We start from the raw sequence: 17282 nt of genomic DNA, 5'->3' as shown, positions 1-17282 counted from the left end.
AGGTAAGGTGAATCTACCTTCTTTTTCTGTTTTAGATCAGGGACTAGACTTGTATTTGTTCTGTTAGAGACTTTGGGCAGGATTCACGAAGGCTTGCACGGAGTCTAAGAGTAGTGTAAGACTCCATGCAGCCTTCGCGATCCAGGGACAGCCCTAAATTCCGTGTAGGAGACCAGCTAAAATGTCTCTTACATGGAGTGGGCGTAGATATGCTAATCACCTCACTTGCAGCCCAAAGGCATGCAAATGAGGTAGATTAGCAATCCAGGAAGCCAAAAGCAGCCCGTGTAAGAGCCGTTTTAGCTGCAGAATTGTACTCAGTTGACAACTGAGTACGTTTCTGCAAAAAACACAATGGAGCCATGTCAGCTCCAAATAAAGGGTGCATATGTGTCAGGCAGCATGCCAATGGCCAAATATGTGGCCATTGGCAAGGTACCCCGATCTGAGAAATAAATATTTGTTTTTCAGCGATCGCCGGTGTTTAAACGCAGCGCAGCCCCGCGCAAACAGATTGCGCTATATAAAACATAAAAATGAAGGTTATAAACCCACAAATGTGGGTCTTATGCAATACATGGATTTACAATGCAGGGACCAGCAGACCAAAAACAACATGGCCACCGTTTAGTGGTTGCTAAGGGGGGAAGCTGAGTCTAAGACATGTAACTAAGCATTAGTAGGCAATCTGATGCAAATGAGTGTTAGGATACTGAATTCCACTGTCACATAGCAAATGAGCACATTCTGAGTAGTGTAAGAGTTACATAAGTGGGAGGAACAGAGTAGGAGATAGGTGACATCACAGGGGGAATGGCAGAAAGAAATGCAGTTCATTGGAGGTCAGTGTTACATGACAGATGTCAGACACATATCATGGAAAGAGGAGTGCCACAACATAAGCATGGGAAAGTCAAGAAATGGAAGGTGTACACTGTTGCCTACACCAAAGTTTCTTGCTGGGCGTGCATGCACACGTGTGCGCACCATGAAGCGCGAGTAGGACAGTGTGCGCATGTGTAAGGCAGACTGAGCATGTGGGAGCCTTTTGGTAGATATTTAACACTGTTTGCACTGGTGTGTGCGCGTTTTAACCCAAGTAGGCAGATCCTGAACCATGTAAGCATGTGTGCGCGCGTGTAAGCCACTGTGAGCGTATTTCTGCTAGTATGCACGCTGCTCCCCCCTGAGGAAACAGAAAGGAAAAAGGAAGCAACAGAATTCATAGGAAGCTAGCAGGGAATACTGCTGGAGCTAGCAGGTGAAAACAATTAGAAGCAGGCAATTACACAGGCAGAATAGTAGCCCAGCCTAGCACTTAAAACTCTGCAAACAGCAGTGCAGGATGTTTCTCTCAAGAGACACTGCAAGACAGGAGTAAGCTATTAGAAGTGAAAACTGAAAAAGCTGAACTCAGAGCAGAAATGTTAGGGGCTGCCATAGCTGTCATAATGAGACATAGGCAACTTGCTGAGGGTGGTGACAATGCAGATGGTGCCAGACAACCCACAGTGAGGAGATGGAGAAGAGTGTACAGGCCCAGGGTCATCTACCATGGGTTACATGAGCTGGAGATAGTAGAGCGCTATAGAGTGGACAGAGAGCTCCTGCAGCAAATAGTTGAGCTGTGCAGGCCACGCCTCACACACAGAACCAACAGAGGGGAACCCATCCCACTGGAAACCAAGGTATGTGTTGGCCTAAGAATACTAGCAACAGGTACCTTCCAAAGACCAACTGGTGATATGATGGGGATATCACAGGCATCAGCCTCCAGGGTACTGCACCAGTTCCTGGATGCCATGTCAGCACATGTCGGTGATCATGTATATTTCCCCAATGCCCATGAGGTATTGGCCAGCAATATGCATCTCTTCCAGCAAATAGCGGAATACCCTGAGGTAGTGGGTGCAATAGACTGCATGCACATACGCATCAAAGCACCAGCCGGTGAGTGGGGTAGGGCCTACATTAACCACAAGGGCTTCCCCTCCATCAACTTCCAGGTCGTGTGTGATGCCCAGGGCATAATAATGAATGTGTGTGCTGGCTGCCCTGGGAGCTACCATGATTCCCATATCTGGCATTTGATGCAGCTGTACCAGACATTTGCCAATGGGGACATCCCACATGGACACCTAGTGGGGGATGCAGGTTATGCACTGGAGCTGTGGCTGATGACACCCATCAGAAACGCACACACACCTGAACAGGAACGCCATAATGAGGCACACGCACAAACATGTAATGTAATAGAGCATGTGTTTGTTCTGCTCAAGTCACAGTTCCAGTGTCTGGACACATCTGATGGAGCCTTGCAGTACTCACCAACTACATGTACTCAAATTGTCATGGTATGTGCTATGCTACATAATATGATCTTGCGAAAACAGCTACAGCAGGACCAGCATAGGGCCAGGCCAAACAGCCCCCCACCATTGCCAAGGCCATCACAGGCAGAGCATGACTCTGAGGAGGAACAAGCTGAGCCTGCCCCAATAGGCAGAAGGAGGCATGCCCAGTATGCCCTGGCCTTGGCAAAGAGGCAACACATAGCACATACACTGGCTCACTAGGAACCCTGGGAATGATACCCCTCCCTGACTCACTCATATAATAACAGGGATGCCTAAAATGACATAACCTGCTCTCAGACGTGTACAAGGAGTGTAGTATGTGCATCGGACAGAGGCAGCCCTGCAGCACCACCTGAGGCATGAATGTCATGTGTTAAGCAATGTAACACCATGTAGTATATGCACACTTTATGACCCTGACTAACATCCTACCCTCACCAAGCATGATGCCACAATATGACGATGAGATGATCAAGTGCAATAATTGGCTGAAGTATTGCAGTTAGTCAAAGGGGATCCAATGTGTACCAGCCTGGGATGACATGCTGAGCATGACATGATGCTCAACCTGCTAGGGGTGGCGTACACATATCAGTCCAAGCCTTATGGATACTGGCAAAGGCTGCTGTTAGCCACAGCGTGCCCTGAATAGGTAAGGCTCAAAACACAAACCCACCTCCATAGGTATCACAAGGGATAAGAACCTAGATGTAATGCTACCCAATGCCAAAAGTCTAAACAGCAAGATGCATGCAGTCTAAACTCACCCAGTATGGAGAATGTTGATATCTGTCCTGTAATAGAAAACTGGGTCAAGGCTCACAACAGCACCCTAACACTACCAGGTTACACCTCATACTGTTCTGTACAGCCTCAAAACATGGAACAAGCTACAAAAGGAGGGTGTCTAGCAATAATTGTCAAGAATAACCACACCCCCATGTTGGTACCACAACAAGAAGCAGCATGGACTAGCCATGGTCAAGTACCAGTGGCTAAAACTGCCTCCCAGTATATAGCCTGCTACAGACTACCGTCCTAACACCAGGAACTGCACCTGACCTATGTTGGAATACATGAATATATCAAGCCCTCTAAATCACATTATATTGTGTGACTGAAAATACCCAGACATAGACTGGGAGAATTTTACTAGCTCCAACACTGTAGGAAAAAAGTTCCTAGAATCTATAAACCAAAATGCCCAGGAACAATGTACCACTCCCACAAGAGGGGTAAGCATACTGGATGTGATAATCAGCAACATGGGTACTGGATGGCAAGATGAGAAGTGTATCCCTCATTGGTAAGACCAGACCATAGAGTAATCACACTGGATATACACATCCTGACCACAGTCCCTGGCCAGAAAACCACAGTGAAAAACATGTGTAAAGCAAAAGTTGCACTCCTCCAAACTGATTTGGAATCAATTAAAGCCCTGTGCAGGTGCGAAATATGGGCCACACCTCAGAACCTGTTATACAGGCATTCCATGAACACTGCCAGGAATGCTTGGATTATGCAATCCCAAATAAAACCAAGACACAATGCCATACACGCAGGCATCTGGCATGGTGGACTCCAGCCATTACCAAACCATGCAAGAGAATGAGGAAGCTACTACATGATACAGCAAACATAAAAAGGGAAGTAATCACTGATCAGTAGTATGGCAATAAAATATGTCCACACATACAGTTCACTAAGGCCAGCTACAACAAGTTGAATCTGTGAATCTTGAGGCAATGTTACACCTGCCCCAAATTCACAGACAACCCTGAACTCCCCCCAAGAAATACAAATATATGTGAGAGATGCAACCATTTATCCAAACCGGAGGCTGAGCTCCCTCAACTCAGTACTGTCAAAACTAGTCAGGAGGAGAAGGTAACCACACACACCACAAACCCAGTCCCACATAGACCTATCACAACTGCAAACCAAAGACAAACACAGAAAAACATTCCCAGAGGCCCTAATTACAAACACACCACACCAACAGAGGCCTCCAAAGCAGACACCCAAGCAACCACAACCTCCAAACATAGCACATGCAACACATAGTACACAAAGCTGGTGTGCTAAACAGTCACAGGCCAGAAGGAGAAACAACATGCCTGATACAGTTGTAATAGGTGACTCCATAGACAGACACACTGCTGTCTCGCTCACCAGACTGAAAAAGGAAAGGGTACAGTAAGATGCCTGTAGGCTGCTACAATACACCACATAACACAAGTACGCAGGTCACCCCAAAGCAAGTAGAAATATGATGCAGTCATTGTCCATGCTGGCGTGAATGACCTGAGATGTACCTCCCTGGACTATATGAAAAGAGACATAGATGAGCTCTCAGATTATGTCGTCCAGGCTGGTATGACACTGATCGTTTGCAGCATCCTACCCTCACCAAGAATGATGCCACAGTACAAACACAGAATGATCAGCTTTAACAAGTGGCACATACACTGGTGTCATTCCAAGGGGATCCAATGTCTGTCTGCTTGTGATGTCATGCTTGACAAGCCACGCTTCTGTTCCAGGGATGGCTTGCACCTGTTACCCCTGGGCATCTGGATATTGGATAAGGCTTTTGCCACCTCCATAGAGCTTTTCGTAGGCAAGGCTGAAAAGACTAACCCACCACCCTAGAAAACATAAGTGGAAAGAAACAGAAGGGTAATGCTGACCAATGCCAGATGTGTAAACCTCAATATGCATGCTCCCGAGGCCCTCTCCAGTATGGAGAACATTGATGTCCGTGCAGTGACAGAAACCTGCAGCAAGCCTCCTGACAGCACACCAGCACTACCATGTTATACCTCATATCATGCGTTATGGCCCCAAAACCTGGACCAAAACATGAAAGGAGGGGGAGTATCCATATTCAGCACAGACACCCATACGTCCAGGTAACTGACAATGCACAAAGCATCGGAGACCACCCATGTGTAACTAACCATAGGCAAAACTGCTGTACAATCTGTAGCATGCTACAGACCACACTCTCACACACAGGAGCCCCACCCAGCCACCCTGAAGACACTGGACAGTATGAATGTCCCACCAAATACCAAACAAGGTACTCACAAATTACCACATAGGTTGTAAATCATTATGTATGGAAGGAGTAATCAGGGACCTAGGGACACATGTGGACAGTAACCTGTTATGTGACACTCACATTGCCAACAAGACTAGGAAGACTGTCTATATTGGACACCGTATCATGAAAGGATTCACATCTACGTCAACAGAGGTCATTGTGCCCCTATACTGTTCTCTTATCAGACCCATAATCTAGTACAATGCCTCATTTGGGATGTACCTTACCTGACACCTGCAGCAGTTAGAAAGACCTCAAAGGTACCTCACCAAGAGGATAAAGGGTCTCAAATATATCTCATATGCTGCCTGGCTGTAGACACCCCAGCTGAATGCAGTCACATACTGCCTACACAGAGGCATTTTATGCCTGTTGTACAAGGCCATGTCCAACACAGGAGTAATGGACATGCTCCACCCCAGAAAATCCAAATCCATTGGAGCTGTGAGAGTGAGAGATGTCAACCTCAACACATATTGAAATAGGATGTGTTGGAGGGACAGATACATAACCCTGAGGCTCCCTACACCCTGGAACAGAATCCCACTCCATGTTAGGCAGAGCCCCTCACTGACACTCTTCAACAGGAATCTTGCCAAGTGGATGGATGATCATAGATGTACACTGGGGTCTTCACTGTGTCACGTCCAGACAGAGGCACAGTAAAGTAAATCATAAATGGCCATAATATTCATATAGCAAGGGGTGGCAAAAGCCACACACACTCTGGCTAGGCTTATAAATGCCCTAGGGTGGATAGCCTAGTATGAAACTATGAACCTATGAAGATACAAATTTTACAGGAAACTAAGGATAATCACAAGACTTTCTTAACTGATGGTAGGAACTTTGTTGGGAATTCACAGATATGCTCTGAATCACTCAAATATTACAAACAACATACCAAACACACACACACATATTGCCATCATCCAACCTGACAGGTGCAGTTCACCCCCCCCCCCAGAATGCAAAATATCTATCCCAGCAGACTGCTGGCCCCCTGACATTTCAGATGCTGAGGTAACAGCCAGCATCGAAAAAGCAAAACACACAGCAGCAATGGTATGAGATGGTGTCCTGGGCTGAGTCCAACATGGACTCCAAGAAGAATGGAATGCCAAATCACACTACTGCTCAATGTCAGCCTTACCACAGTATATGAACCCAAAGAGCAGTGTACAACAACAGTGGTCCTTCTCAACAAAGGTGTTGCCTGAATGGATACTGCAAACTACCACCCCAGAATCCTGACAAGCTTGGTCTGCACAGCTATGGAAAGGATCAGCATGTACCACAGACATAAAGATATTGGGGACCTACTGACACCGGACCCTACCCAGTGTGGCTTTCTTAAGTGCAGATCCTGCCCCTTAAACATGTTTGACTCATTTGAAACAGTCATTAAGGTCATTGATGAGGGCAATGTGGTCCACACAGCATAGCTGGACCTTGCAAAGGCTTCCATACAATACCCCACGTGTTCATTATAGATAAGCTCACCAGCTTAAATATAAACCCCTATGTCAGTAGAGGGGTTGCAAACCAGACCAAGGACAGAACTGACATGGTCAGACATGCTGCAGCCATCAAAAGAGACACATAGAAACAGACAACTGGTGGCATAGCCATGTTAGCAAGCTAATTGCAGAAAAGTGTATAGTCAACCTCTGTGGATATACAGTAGGTGCCCACCAATTACCACATAGGTGTTAACCCATTAAGTACTTAACATGTAATGACAGACCTGGGGACACAAGTTGATAGATATCCTGCATTGGACAAGCATGTGGCTGTAGTGGTTACAGAAACATACCATATACCCACCTAATCATGAAGGTTGTCAGATCTAGATAAGGGGAGGTCATTGTGGCTCTGCAGTCATCCTTCATCAGCGTTACAATTGACTACAATAGCCCCTGTAGGATGTACCTCAGCAGACACCTCTATCAACTGTAAAGTCCCCAAAAGTACCTCACCAGGAGTATCAAAGAGCTTGAACAGATGCCATGTGTTGCCTGATTAAACAAACTGCAGCTCCACACACTGCCATACTGCCCACCCAGAGGCAAGCTGTGCCTGATGTATAAAGCCATGTCCAAGCTGGAATCAATGAACATGCTGCACCTTGTACAATCTGAATGGCAATGAGCTATGCACATGAGAGACCTGAACCCCAGCACTGACATACATAGGACAAGCTGTACTGAATGATCCATAACACAGAAGCCACCCCCACTCTTGAGTAAACTCCCAGTACAGGTTAGCCAGAGAGTCACTCATCGACTCTCCTCAAGAGGAATCTTGATGAGTGGATGGGAGATGGTAGGTTTACCCTGGGTATCACTGTTATGTCATGGGTAGACGGATGCACAGTATACTAACCATGACATATGTCATGGCAAACTCCACTTACAATGTGTGTCGAAGGACAAACACACTCTCCGACTAGCATTAGAAATGGCCTAGGGCACAGCGCTAGTGTTTGCCAATGTACACCTATGTTGTGGAATACACTACCAATGTTGGACAAGCCTGGTTTAAGTAGTTCATATCCGAACATAATGCAACATGGTCAGATGTGCACAACTGGCCCCTAACCAGGCTGTTGTGCTCACTATGAAAATGTAAAGCAGTGATAGGACTAAAGCCCAGGATACTGTCCACCACAGTGAAAGTACTGAACCAGTACACTATATGGTACTACAGTGTTAGGACAGTATGAAAGGATGTTGACAACTGTATGCAAAGTATCCCATGCAAACCCTGCAGGCACAGTATAAACCCTGTTGTGTTCAGACACAAAGCAGTTGGACAGTAAGTACACAACATGACACACAACACACAACCATAAACGTGAGATATTGTTGAAGTTCACACTCATCCACAAATGTGGTGGGCTGCAGAGTTCAACATATGGAAAGCTCACACTGGGCATGCTCGCACACTTTGATAAATGAGACATATGTCAGACAACATGCCATGGAAAGCCTGAACTGGGCATGCTCACACACTTAGGCCAAATCTCAGTTTAGCAGTTGGCCACACATATCTGGTATTTGTACGTGTTATGCCAGGAACCCACCACATTATAGCAATCTGCCCAGTGCACACAGTTACATGACTACAGAGACATACGTGATATAATGGATCCCTCTCATATTCAAACATCTTCCACAGATACAGAAGTTGTTCATAGAAACAGGGAATGCTATGGCAATAAAGACCTGTAAACAGTCTATCAGCAACAAATATTGTGCATCTGACAATTAAACATATGGGTGTAGAGGCCAACACTAGGCTGTTTGCCCTAGGGAATGACAGCTTAGCCAGAGTGTGCTTGGCGTCTGCCTCCCCAGTACAGTAGGCTACTGTGCCACTGTAAAGTAGGTCACATAAGGCACCGTGTGAGGGTAGTGTGCTGTGCCTCTGTCAAGCAGGGACACAGTGGAGATCCCAGGGGTTGAATTTGTTAAGCCACATCCATGTTGTTGGTGTGTGCTGGAAGAGGGTTGGTGAGGACCTCTAACAGTAAGTGGGTGTCAATAACAGACTGAGTGGAGCCTTATCTGCATTGTCTGGACAATTTCACTGTCAACACTTTGTCGTGATGATTATGAGGGATTGAAGTGTCATGCCAGTACTGTTCAGAGATGTCCTCCCTCTGTGGGCTACTCTTCTGCAATGTATTAGCTCACTCTGTCTGTTGGACAGCCCATATATGGCTGGTGTACACCTGACAGGTGCCCTGTTGTGGAGCAGTCATGGGTATATTTGGGATAGCATGCTCAATGCAAACCTTCCACATGCTCATAGAATGCAATTGTCAAGGATTATGCAGAGTGGCCTGTATACTCCCCCAGCATGGGTCCTTTGAAGTCTTCCACCCCAGTCTTCACAAGGGTAAAGTCTGCTTTTGATAAATACACTTTGTTTGCAGTGAGCATCTGAGATGTCATTGGGGCAGCACTCTGCTGGGATAGATATTTGCCCTTTTGGTGTGGAGGGGGGGAGAAGTTTGTGCTGAACCTGTCAGCTAGGATGTTGGCAATGTCTGTTGGTTCGGTGTATTTATTGTCATTTTGGACTAATTCTGAGCATATCTGGGAATTACCACCCAGGTTCCTAACATAACTAAAGAAAGCATTGTGATTATCCTTAGTGTCCGTGCAATGTTTCTCTCGAAGCTGGCCTTAGATAATTTTATGAGTGCCCGTAGTTTTTTCCTAATACTGATCAGTGATGCCTTCCCTTTTTGGGATTTTGCTCTATCATTTAGTAGCTTCCTCCTCCTATTGTATAGTTTGTCTATGGCTGGGGTCCACCAGACAGGACGTCTGCCTTTGGAGGATTGGGTCCTGGTTTTATTTGGGGTGGCATGATTCATGCATTCCTGAAGGTGTTCATAGAATGCGTTTAAAAAGGATTCTGCGGTCTGGGCTGTATTTTCTACAGGCCCGGGGGCTTTGAAGGATTCCACCTCAGTTTTGAGGAGTGTTAAATTTGCTTTAGAGAAGTTTTTCACTGTGGTTTTCTGTGCAGGGGGTGGGGTCGGGATGTGAATATCCAGTGAGATTAGTTTATGGTCTGATCTTACCAGTGAGGGATACACTTCTGGTCTGGAGCATAGAGTCCCCATGTTGGTGATGATCAGGTCCAGTATGTATTCCCCTCTTGTGGGAGTGGTAACAAGTTGTTCCATAACATTTGAGATTATAAATTCTAGGAACCTTTGGGCTAGGGTGTTGGAGCTAGAGTAATGCTCCCAGTCTATGTTTGTGTAGTTGAAGTCGCCCAATATAATGGTGTTTGGAGAGACCTTCATATTTTCCAGTGTTCTCAGGAAGACCGTGTGGGGTTCCTGGGTTTGGGAGGGTGGCCTGTAGCAGGCTATAAACAGGAAGGCAGTTTTACCCACTGTTAGTTGCACATGGATAGTCTCCGATGCTTCGTGCTTTGCCACCAACCTGGAGGTGTGGGTATCTTTGATGAATATCAATACTCACCCTCCTTTTGTGGTTCGGTCTACATTTTGGGGCAGAAAAGCATGGTATGAGGTATAACCTGGTAGTGCTGGTGTGCTCTCAGGAGCCCTGAACCAGGTCTCTGTTACTGCACAGATATCGATGTTCTCCATGCTAAGGAGAGTTTCGAGTGCATGCATCTTGAGGTTTAGACTTCTGGCGTTGAGTAGCATTACACTTAGTTTCTTATCCCTTGTGATACCTATGAAGGTGGGTTTGTCTTTTGAGCCTTGCCTAAAAAAGGCACTATGGGGGTAGCAAGAGCCTTTGCCAATATCCGAAAGCCCAGGGGTGACAGGTGCAAGCCGTCCCTAGCGAAGCAGGTGGTTCAACAGAAGGTGAGTATGTGAGGGTGTAGTGCCTGTGATTAGTTAGCACTGGCATATATGACTGCTCACGTGGACAAATGCCAGGTAAGTCATATGCAATGTGTCACAGGCAACGTACATGTGAACAGGACAAACAGTGACGTTCTGTCAAGTGAGACATGGACATACATATAGTAAGCTATGCATATGTCACTAGGAGTCCACAGAAGCTCTGTAACTCTGCATTGCAGGTGGGATCAGTGTTCCAGGGTAACTGCAAGCAAACATGCATGCAAACAAAGCTACAGTAAGCAGGGCTGCATGTAGTCCATTGTACAACAAACAAGCTGTACCACTTCCAGTAGGTAACAGTGCAAATATGCAGGCACTATACACATGTACATGGAAATACACAGGTCAGATGGCTAGGGTCCAGTCTCAGCACGCACACAAGTGTACAGACCATGTACCGTCAGGATGTACAGTAACTGGATGGAAACCCAGGTGCTCATACCTGCAGTAACACACATGTCAAATAACAGACACTGAGCCTTCACTCAGTGGTTCCATACTTAGTAGGATGTATGCTACCTAGCCTGCCACCACAGTATCCCCGACATGTATGGGGACTCTCCCTCCTGTGACAGTTAGTTTTGTGTGTTGGGGCTGTCTAGCATGGTATGAGATGTGAGCTTGCAGTGCTAGGGTGCTCCTGTGTGTCCTGTACCCGTCGTGTAGTACTGCACACATATCAACATCCTCAAACATCCGCATTGCAGAGTACAGTGTGGGCAACATGCCACTTGCAGTTTACATGTCCATCATTGCGTATCAATACTTTCATTACCTTGTCCCCTGTGCTACCTATGTATGTAGCCTTCTGTTGACATCCTTACCACCAGTATGCCAACATGTGCAGATTATACACTATCGTACTTACCATGGGTGTAGACAACAGTACAAGACAATCATACCCTTACTGCATCAGGCATGCTGGGATATACCCACAATTATATCAGCACACAGTACTGTTAACAACATGATACTATTACTACACATCTATGTAGTCACCCTGTGCATCAGCAACATGTTAACCTGTACCTGCACTGATGTTACAGATTGCAGGAGGTGGCACAGTTTCATCATTTGCACAGGGTGTGAACTTGGTATGCCTGAGTCTGCCACTGATACCACTAATTGACATGTATGTGTATGTGTGTTGGTGAGGGACAGCAGTACAAGGTGTGGCGATGTTGATGCAGTGTGTGCATGTATGCAGTAGCCCTAGCTGTTGTCAATTCGCATGTGTGTATGGATGTACACAGTTCCACCTCATGGCTGCCATATACTGGTGTTTGTGGACAGCCACAAACTGTACCTGCCAGGTCATACAGATCAGTGTCTGTGGCCATGGACACAGTACCTCTGCCTTGCAGGGGTGCTACGGACCGTATCCGGTACCAATCAAGACTGGGTACTGTCATCAGAAGCAGGTGTTCATTGACTGGACACAGATCCCTGTCGGGCCTGTCCAGAGCCATGTGCATGTGGTCTCCTGGGGCGGTTTGATGACAGCACAGACCCAGCATTGCTGGGGCTGCTGCTGGCACTATGGGGGTGGCCGCGGCCCTGTTGTCGTCCACGACGACTGCCAGCTGCTGCTGTTGCTGTCATACGCCCATGTCGACAACTCAACCATCCACCATCGCCCTGGCTCATGGTCATGTAGTTGTGGAAATGGTCTAATATGTCCCCACAACGTCTGTCTATGACATTGGTGAAATTACAGATGGCAGCCGCAATGTCACGCATACTGTCAGTCATGACTGTGCGACATGCTATCAGCTCCCTCAGACCCTGTCTGGTGTACTGTTCCATATGTGACTGTGCCTGCATGACAGCCCGAAACATAACTGAGGTTGTAAGACCTCTGTGGGCACGTCTGACAGGGGCAGTATGCCCACGGATGCTCCCACGAGAACCCCTGGACATCTGTCTGTGTGGTACCATCTCAGGGCCATGCCCATGGCTGCTGTGTGGTGAAGCATGTGCCACAGATACCACATTACCCTGCTCAATGCCCACTGTATCCTGTCCATCACCTAGGTTTGGTGATAATGGGTGTATTGGCAGGATAACTGTACTCATTGATGGGGTTGACAGCTGTGTACTGTCAATTGGCTGACCAATGACGGACCCTGGCATACCTTCCTGTGCCATTACACAGATGTCATCATTATCAGTACCCATGGCACCTGATTCAGGTTCCCTGTTGCATGACACCAGAGCAGCACCAGAACCTGTGGGAGGGAAACAGGAAACACAGTTTACAATGTCTACACAATTTTACCAGTGATGCACACATGCACACATGCACATGTGCACATGTGCACACATGCACACATGCACAGGTGCACACATGCACACATGCACACATGCACACAGTTGCACACAGTTGCACACTTGCACACTACTCAGTATGCGAGATATCAACACACAGACACACCTGCATGCATACACAGAGCACTACTCAGTGAGCCTAATATTACTATTACTATCAAGACTATTAAAGGCATCGGTAATACACACTCACCAGCATGGATAGGCTGCAGTTCTGTTACACCGGAGGGACCTGCAGAAGTGAGGAAATTAATGTCAGTGGGCACAACTGTGCCATTGTTACTGAGTATGTTACAGGTCAGTAGTACAACAGTCGCCTTTCACAGGTCAGCTGCTGATATTGAGAATATCACACTTGCACATTAAATACTATGATGACAGCTACAAACCAAGGACACACCTCACACATGCATTAACTACCAGTGTACACAACAGTCAACTATACATATGGCATATTACCTGCACGCTTGTAGTCTTGCTGCTGCTTGGCTCCAGCCTCCATCATAATGCAGGTCTGCTGCTGTTGTTGTTGTTGGCGGGCTGGAGCCACAACACTTATGAGTAGTCCCTCCAGTCTGGTGAATGGGGGATGTGTAGCCACCCCACCACCTGTGGCAACCTGTTGCCTGTGGATATCCGACGCATGCTGATGGACATTTCTGATTAAATCACTGCAGTGATGTCGTACCTACTCATATGTCCTATTATGCATTCCTATGTCATTTACCCGACGAACTAGGTCTTTCCACAGTGCAGCCCTCTCCTGCTGATTCTGGCTGGTGCGGGAAAAGAGTATTGCATAATCCCACACCAGGCTCTGGTGTATCTCCTCATCCTCAGCTGCAGAGTAAGCTGGATTGCGCTGGTGAGCCATGGTCCTGAAAAAGGAAATAACATGATATCAGCAAAATATGTCAGCAGAATTTGGCACACATACTACACATGCTACTTGACTGTTGTGATACAACATATCTCACATATATAGCATCTGTATGTCTATTGGTGGATACACATGTAAATGGCCAGGTATCAGTGCTCAGCCAACAACTGTGCAACAGTACCTGGCACACTCCATACGACATACTACCAAACCCCAGCAGTCAGAACACTGATTCAGGTCCAAAGCACCTCCTCACTCTGAGGGTTTGTATCGAGGTATTGTATGGGGTACATCATCAGCTACTGTGAGCTGACCACAAACTAATTGCCCTGGATATACATATCCCACCTCCACCACCAGCACAAATGACTACAGTGAATAACATTTCAAATGCAAACTTTAAACTTTGTAACACTGACATGGTATCCTTTCAGCCCATTGGGCCAGTGGAAGACACAACCCACAATGCTGACCCCTTCACAAATTATTTCTATGGACATCTCTGAGAATGCATGGATCATGCAATCCCATATAAGACCAAGACGCTCTCCACAAAGGGACAGCATCCTGTCTGGTGGACCCCAGCCATAGACAGATTGTATAACAAAAGATGGAAGCTACTGCAAGACAGAGCATAATTCCATAAAGGGAAGGCATGTCTGATCAGCACTAGTAAGGAGCTATTTTCTCTCATACAAACATCCATGGGCAACTTTGAGAGGGAAATCAACAGGGACACTACAGATAACCACAAGGCCTTCTTCAGTTATGTCAGCAACCTGGTCAGAAACCTTCCAATATGCTCATAGTTAGTACACAACAACAAATAATTCACTGAACCCACAGATATTGGCAACATTGTGGCAGACAGGTTCAGTGCAGGTTTCCCCCCTCCCTCTCCCTCAAAATAAGACATACTTATCCCAGCTGACTGTAACCTCCCTGTCATCAGAGATGTCCAGGTGAGAGCTGCCCTCAGAAAAGCAGAATACACAACATGAATGGGACCTGATGGTATCCCCGGTTGCATGCTACATGAACTCCAAGAGGAGCTAAACACACATATAGAAGTGCTATGTAACACTAGCCTGACTACAGGATATGTACCTGTACACTGGCGCACAGCAGCAGTGGTTCCACTCCATGAAGGAGGCACCTCTACATACCAATACAATACAATACAACACAATACAATACATTCCAATACAATACAATACAATATGCTATTGCCCCTGGGACTACAGCAGCATACTGTTCTGCTACCCTGACCATTGTGACACATGTGATGTGATGGTACCTGCTCCTGTCAAGCAGTTACACAGGGTGACTCATATGGCATATTACCTATCTGACTTACATTCAGCAGGGGTATGTGTGACATGTACTCATGGGGGTCTTGCTTCTTAACGCTGTGTGGTTTATTGCAGGGTATGTCTTATCTGTGGGTAGGAACCTGTACCTCCACCATGTGCTCTCTATTGCAGTGTCACGGATGACACACATCAGTCATTTAGGTTGTGGATGGTGCGAGGTGTTACTATGGATGTTGGACATCTGTCATGGGTGTGACTTAAGTATGTAAATCCAGGAGTGGTAACCTCTATGTGGGTAGTATGTGTACTCTGTGGTGTTGTCAGTCACTGTGCATTGGTAATGTGTTTGAGTGCATTGTCACAGTGTTGTACATGTCACTGTGTCCTTCTTCATATCTGTAGCTGTCATGTGAGGTACATACCGTGGCAGCCATTGTGTGGTGTGGAGGGGTACACTGACCTACATGTCCATAGCTGACACACCATGTCTGCTGACACATACCATGTGCAGGTATTCCAGGACTCTAAAGACAACCATAAGGCATTCTTTAGCTATGTCAGAAACCTAGGAGGAAATTCCCAGATATGCTCAGAATTAGTTCAACATGATGTGAAGATTACTGATCCTACAGACATTGTCAACATACTGGCTGACAGGTTCAGTGCAAACTTCTCCCCCCCCCTCCCCCCCTAAAGGAGAGATATCTATACCAAATGATTGTAGCCCCCCAAACATCTCTAATGCCCAGGTGAGAACTGCTCTCTCCAAGGCAAAGAACACAGCATCCATGGGACCCGATGGTGTCCCCGGCTGTGTGCTCCATGAACTCAATGAGGAATTAAACCCACAGTTAGGACAGCTGTTTAATCTTAGTCTCACCTCTGGATACGTGCAGGGTGGCACACAGCAACTGTGGTCCCACTCCACAAAGGCGGTGCCTCCAGACCCTGGAAATTACTGTCCCATTAGCTTGACAAGCCTTATCTGCAAAGCCATGGAGAGGATCATAATGGATCTCATAAATAAAGACATAGGGAACTTGCAGACTTTGGATCCAACCCAGTTTGGCTTTGTCAAAGGCAGATCATGCCTTCTAAACTTGGTTGACTTTTTCAAACAGTCACCAAGCCATTGATGGAAAGGCAGTCCATACAGCCTACCTAGACCTGGCTAAGGCTTTTGATACAATACCTCACTCGGGTATCATTGAAAAACTCATCAACTTAAATGTAAACCCATACATTACAAGATGGGTTGCAAACTGGCTGAGTGACAGAACCCACAGGGTCAGAGTTGCTGGCGCCATGTCAGACTCAAAGCCTGTCACAAGTGGTGTCTCACAGGGCTCAGTCCTGGGCCCACTCTTGTTTGGCATCTACTTTTCAAGTACAAGCAAACACAGGAGGGTTATGGCTGACAAAGTTTGCAGATGACTGCAAACTGGGCCATAGTAGTTGAAACACATCTGACACAGATATCCTTCAGAAGGGTCTCACAGAAACAGATAACTGGTGCCAGAGCCATGGCCTAAAGTTAAATGCCAAGAAATGCATAGTCATACCCTTCGGAAAAATAAGGTTACCCTAGCTACCATATAGGTGGCAATCCCCTGAACACAGAAGAAGTTATTAGGGACCTGGGAACCCAGGTTGACAGTAGCCTGTCATTCGACACCCATGTAGCTAAAGTAGTTAGGAAGACCTTCTACATTGCCCACATTATCATGAAGGATTCACATCTAGATCAAGGGAAGTCATAGTCTCCCATACTCATCACTCATCAGACCAATGATCGAGTACAATGCCCCATTCGAATGTATCTGACCCGACACTTACAGCATCTGGAGAGGCCACAAAAGTTCCTCACCAAAAGGATAAAGGGTCTCAAATA

This window comes from Protopterus annectens, chromosome 2.part0 (assembly GCF_019279795.1).
Source record: "Protopterus annectens isolate FY-2018-M chromosome 2.part0, PAN1.0, whole genome shotgun sequence".
Classification (NCBI taxonomy): domain Eukaryota; kingdom Metazoa; phylum Chordata; order Ceratodontiformes; family Protopteridae; genus Protopterus; species Protopterus annectens.
This window is presented reverse-complemented; position numbering follows the sequence as displayed.